This window comes from Macadamia integrifolia, chromosome 11 (genome assembly GCF_013358625.1).
Source record: "Macadamia integrifolia cultivar HAES 741 chromosome 11, SCU_Mint_v3, whole genome shotgun sequence".
Classification (NCBI taxonomy): domain Eukaryota; kingdom Viridiplantae; phylum Streptophyta; class Magnoliopsida; order Proteales; family Proteaceae; genus Macadamia; species Macadamia integrifolia.
In genome coordinates, this window is record NC_056567.1 from 6,623,038 (window position 1) to 6,629,524 (window position 6,487).

At 37.0% G+C, this 6,487-nt stretch overlaps 1 long non-coding RNA gene across 1 annotated transcript in view; it reads left to right on the forward strand.

The window, feature by feature from the left end:
- The window catches only part of LOC122094000, a 13,967-nt gene extending 9,876 nt beyond the window's left edge, over positions 1-4,091 (forward strand). Inside the window, exon 3 of the long non-coding RNA XR_006144604.1 lies at positions 4,080-4,091. This is a non-coding gene — a long non-coding RNA (uncharacterized LOC122094000). The remainder of the gene's footprint in view (positions 1-4,079) is intronic.
- The last annotated feature ends 2,396 nt before the right edge of the window (positions 4,092-6,487 follow it).

The following is a 6,487-nucleotide window of genomic DNA, read 5'->3' on the forward strand; positions in this document are numbered from 1 at the left end:
CAAGAAATGGCAGAGATGATAGAGTATATCTCCTTATTGATATAGGAAAGCTGAGAACAAGTACCAGGGATGAAGATATTGAAGATGATGGAGGAGGAGAAACTAAATATGATCATGAGGAGTCACTTATTAGAATGATAAATGAGAAGAAAGATACGGCATTGCATGAAGCTGTGAGAAACCCTAGGCTTTTCAATGGCAAAAGGAATAAAAACTATCTCAAGGTGGTAAAGTTACTGACCCAAGCCGACCAAGAGTTTGAATGTTTTGCCAATAAGATAGATGAAACACCACCCTACATGGCTGCTGAAGATGTATTGGATAACTTTTGAATCATATCTTGGAAGTTTGTCCCTCCTCTGCATATGGTGGCCCCTATGATAGGACAGCTTTGCATGCTGCAATATTTGGCAGCCATAAAGGTGAGTTGTGTTTGATATATTTTTTTTATCCAAAATCTCTCCCTCTAATTTATGAAACCAGTTTCATTCTCTTCTTTTTGTCTTAAAACTCCAACGTGGATTAAAAATTAGCAACGAAATCCACATTGAATACTTAAGAAAAGAAATAGAGAATGTGACGAGGGACAATTAAATGAAGATGTCAAGTTCTAAGTAGACAAATAGAGGTTTCATTTAAACACTCCCTAATCCCTATATACAAACAGACATAAATGGTCAAGGGCTCAACCTAATGTCTCAACCCAAGCTGGATCAGTCTGTCCTTGGGCTTAAAATTTACAATCATACCCCGGCCTGCAAGTTAAAAAAATTTTGACTGGCCTATAAGGTTGGGCTCTTTAGGAAGAAAATTTTTGGTTGCTACCTGGGTTGTAGTTGTGACTCTTGCTGGGGGCCAAAGAATTGGAATCTACAGGGCTATTTTTAAAAATATTAAAATCTAGGAGGGTATTTATGGACCAAAGGGGTAGATGAATTATTCCATTTCTTTGGTTGTCAAGTAGCTGCAACCTGGGCATCAGGCAAATATCATTCCTTCAGGACTTGCCTCAGGTTATCTGGGGTTCATGTATCTTGCATAAGTGGCAGCTATTTCCCCCCCCCCTTTACTAGTAGCATCCATAATCTTATCCCAACTTAATGGGGTTGACTACCTGGAGATTCCAAGTAATTACGAACACAAGCTTTTTTTTGTTCTCACTTTATTTATTTTTTTATTTTTTAATAAAAAAATATGATGTTTACTTGAAATTTGAAATGTGAGAGAAGACATCATAGAAAAACTACTGGAGAAAATGTTGGGGGACAAAATAGGAGATATGATCAGAACAACATACAATGATGGGTGGACACCACTCCATTTTGCTGCATTATGGACTTCTTTGAACATTGCTAAGAAGTTATTATTGAAAGATAAATTTCCACCTAAAAAAATAAAAATTATTGAAAGATAAATACGTAGTAATTAAATTTAACAATGAGTTATTCAAAGGAATGGTAAATTAAGTTGACAATGATAGAAAAACCCTTTTACATCTTGCTATCAAAGTGCCAAGTGTCTGAATATTAGTGCAGTGGATATTCTCTTAAGATATGGCATTGTGGATAAATTGGCTATCAACAACAATTCCTTCACCCCACATGACCTCATTCAAATGGAGAAAAAAAATCCATCCTTTGGGGTAACTAACCATCACCACTACTTCTCTATTTTTAATTACCTTTATCTTAATTATTGAGGTAATCCCAGTAGTCCCACATCAGCTATGAATAATCTCAACTATCATATATAAGAGTCACAAGAGGCTATCCTACTTTAAGCCAATTGGTTTTAAGTTGAAAGTTTTAACATGGTTTCTGAATGAATCCATCAATGATGGGCCTTGCTCCACCCACGAAGACAAAGTCACAAAGAAGGCCTCCCCATTAGGGGAGCATTGAGATAGTCCCACATCGGGAATGTCTGCATGTAAGTTGGGCCTGCATGTAAGGGGGAATATTGGGATTACCTCAATATTCATTGACCAAAGAATATAACTTAGGGGGGAAATGCTTCATGAACAAAAAGAAGAAATCTAATGAGGATGATGATGGAGAAATGGAAGGAAAAAAGAAGGAATCTGATAAAGATGATCACTCTTATCAATACGACCAGGCAATGAATGAAACCCATCTACTGGTAGTAACTCTGGTAGCCACAGTGACCTTTGCAGCTGGTTTCACATTGCCTGGTGGTTACAACGATGATGGTAGTGGCACTACTACTTTAACCACAAATCTATCTTTTATGATATTGAACAATCTATCAATGGTGTCGGCCGTTGCAACTATTTTTTTACACTTCTGGGCAACTCTATCCAAGATTTGACTTACTGGAATTTATTCTTTCAATAAGTGCTCAACTCATAACGTTCTCTTGCCTAGAAATGTGTAGCTTTCATGCATGCTTTGCTCATTCTTCTGCGTCGGCTGATTTCTCTCTTTGATTGGGCGAGAAGGTACCACAGATTGACCTCAAATTTCTTAATTAATTACCATTTTTGTACGTAGTCTACATTCTATTTGAGGAACTCTACTCTTATATCAAGTCTGGATCCTCTATAGCAGGACGGTGAGGGTCCCAGTCGTTGGATGGATCTCAGCACACACCCCAACTCATGCCTAAATCTATTTGACCACTGGGACTCTCACTGGCCGCTGTAGAAGAATTTTTTTGCTTTATATCATCGGCGTGAACATGGCTAGACAGAAAGCGTGCCCTTTCTTTTCCCATATTTTTCATTGTTAGGTCAAAATGGTTAGTACACACTATATTACATATATATATATATAACTTCATAAGGATTTATTGAGGTTGATTCAACTTTTTTTCTAGAGGGGTGTTAATCCTCATTAAGTACTTTCTCTGTATACATGTAACCATGGCCATTTTCTACCTATTGTACTCTCTCTCTCTCTCTCTCTCTCTCTCTCTCTCTCTGTCTCTCACACACAGAGAGTCAAACACACACACACACACACACACACAAATAAAAACAACAGTAATTTTCTTACTATACATGTATCTTCTTTCTGGTTCCTCTCATTTGTTTTTCTTTGGCATGGTTACAATTTGTTATTTTTGCATTATAGGGAGGATGATGAATACAAAAAGCTAAAGGTAATGAAGGAAGAGGAAAAAAGTAATTGAGGTATGAGGAGACTCCTTTCTTTACCTTTTTTCCTTATATTCATTTTCTTTATTTCTTACAAAGATGCTTAAATTCTTTACAGTGAAGAGAAAGCTAAAGGTAATGAAGGAAGAGGAAAAAAGTAATTGAGGTATGAGGAGACTCTTTCTTGCCCTTTTTTTTTTCCTTATATTCATTTTCTTTATTTCTTACAAAGATGCTTAAATTTTTGATAGTGAAGAGATTCATTTCCTTTTGACCAAAAAAAAAGATTCATTTCCAAAGTTCAAACCAAGTCAAGCAAACAAGACCTTAATTTCCCCTAAAAAAAAATCAATAAAATCTCATCACAAAACAAGTGGTTTTTTGACACTAACGAGTGATGGTGGCTTCTTCATGATTGGTTTCTCAAGGTGTGTAGGGTGTCATACAATCATCATAGCTCACCTTAATTGCTCGTGATATGTTGGCCTGACTGAGACAAATCAAGCAGCTTTGGATGGAAGGCACCTCAGAAATAACAATTTCTACTATTTCGAGTAGTATATATTGTATATAGCTCTTATGGGCAAGTTAAAATTCTTGTTGCTGTACACTTGGGCCTTGGCCTGGCGGTTTGTAGTGTTTAGTGGAGTTAACTTGAACCAAAATAAAAATAAAAAATCTTGTTGCCATCATGTGTTTTAGCTTATTAGTACCTTTGAGAGACAATGTTGTAATTAAAGATATGCATCAGCTAGCAGTGAATGCTTTCATCCTCCATTAGCTTCAGGTTTGGTGCATTGTCAACTTCGATATGTATGTAACAACTGCCTAACACAATTGGTGAGTTGTGGTGTGTAAAAAACTCATGCTCATCAAGAGGTCTTGAGTTTGAACCTCCTGACTGTTGTCTACTTCTCTCCCTACCCATTAAAAAAAAAGAAAGATATGTATGCCATTTAGGAAGGAGAGAGAGGGAAGTACCTCATATGAGTTTGCATCTATATATAGGAACATTAACATTTCCCTCAGCTTCAAAACCATGTGCAAAGGATTGCATGACATTTAAATTTTAACCACTAATATTTAAAATTAATTTAGTCTAGTTGGACCCAGTGTATCTCAATCTAGGCTAAGGTTTGGATCAACAAGACCAAACTTAATTACATCTATGTGCAAGAGTTAATTAATAATGAATCTAAAGTCAAAAATAACATCACTGGTGGAGAGAGAAGTTTTCTTGATGTTTTCTCCATTTTTTTTTAAATTTTGAAGTCAATGTTGTTTTTATCTTTCCTTCCTTCTTCATCAACTCTCATGTACTCATTTAATTAAATGAATGAGTACACAATGAGAAAAAAAAATCTAATAGATTAGGTTCACATTTAATTTCTTCCTCTCCAATATTTGACATAAAGGCCTATGTGGTCCCAATCTAACCCATGAAATATAATGGTTGATAACACTTGTCCATATTCTTACCAAGTCATACTGATGAAGATGTCACACCCTACCCTCCATATGGCATAGGTATGCGGCACGACACTTAAATTTCCAATCCAGTCAGCCTACCAATACCCAAGATCCCGGATGCAGTATAGTAATCAAAATCCACCTTTCAACTAAATAACTAAATCAGAGTACGCATATAAGATTATAAGAATCATAGAATATGAGTGGTGACCTTCTAAGAATGATACAGGTAATATTACAGGCCCCACATGAATAAATCCACAGTTCACAATAAATATAAGATATATTTGACATTTAATTTCGTAATACATAATTTACAATGTAAATTAATGAATCTTCCCCTGCTAGTGTCCTAGTAATTACGTCTTTACACCCAAACAAGTCACCAGCTTATCACAACTCCAACTCCAACATCTGAGAATGGATATCAATGGGGGTAAGCACGTCATACTTAGTGAGGGGTGGGGGCATGCAAGCACACACACAAAAGTCATGAATGATAACACCATCTCATACGCAAGCTTCAGATGCAACATCCACGTGATTTATTTAATTATCTATATCGGTTATAATTACTAAGTCTCAGCCTATAGGCATAAGTGCTATAAGCAACGTAGGTGGCATTCCCTACTCCTGTACATTGGGCCTTAGGAATACAAGCTCGTTGCAAGTAGGAGCCAGCTAGTCCCGGTTAGAGCCTCAGTCCCCCCATGTGTCCGACATACATGCTTACAGTACGTCATACCATACTGTGCCCTCTCAAGATACAGTATGATGTATCTGAGCGTAGTAGTCCTACACGACATACCATAGAGTGGAATTAACCAATACCAACCCCTATTGGAAAGGGGTTATAGCACTGGGATGTGAGCCTAACCATATGCATCTATATGCATCTATAGCATCCAAACATACAATTGTGACCATAGCTATAAGATTGACCTCTGATCCCACGGTACCGGACAGAACCTCAGTCACACCATGCCACAGACCGTCAATATTACAACCATCTCCACATACATACATATGTGGTCCTAGCTGTAAGACTGAGCTTTGAGCCCATGGTACCAGATAGAACCTTTGCCACCCCATGCCATAGACCATCAATATTACATCCAACACTACACAACTATCATACTAAGCATCCACAAAACCACGATCACAACTAAGTCGGTAAAATATGCATTATGTGAAATTATATAGTTTTATACAAAATGTAATCATAACATAACACTCATCATATATCACATGAGTATGCAAGACTAAAAAGATAGAAACACTCCATAAAAGAAATCAAGTGCCCACTCACCTGAATTTCCCAAATCTGTTATTCTTCACTAATTTCTTGGTCTCGCGTATCCTCATCAAACATGGATGTCAGACTCCTAATTAGCAATTACATGCAAGTCAATTTATTGGCATACTTATTTCTAAAACATCCTTCCTAGGTTCCATTTGAATTCCTATATTCAAATCCATCTGAAACTGAATTCTTCTTATCCAACTTAGAGGGCATTTATCCAACCCATATAGTCATTAAACTTATCATTGGCTTATTGAGCTAGTCCTACAGGTTTTCCATACCTATGTACCCTTCTGGACATGTAAGTATTGCCCTTGATTCCAAGAAATACTTGAATGAGGTAGTTGGGACTATTGTTTTATGGTTGTCCTTGTTGGTAACCCTGCCATGAGGCGGTGATGATATGGCTAGCTTGAGTGATGTGACTAGAAATGATGATGTGGCAGCATCCAGTGTCACCGATGAGATAACAGAGCTGCATGGTATGCATAGAGTGGTTTGATACATCTTTAGTAGGTGGTATGGGTTTTCGGATCAAAACTGGCAAAATTGACCTATTCATGCTCGGGGGAATTTTCGGCAGTGAAAATGAAATTTTT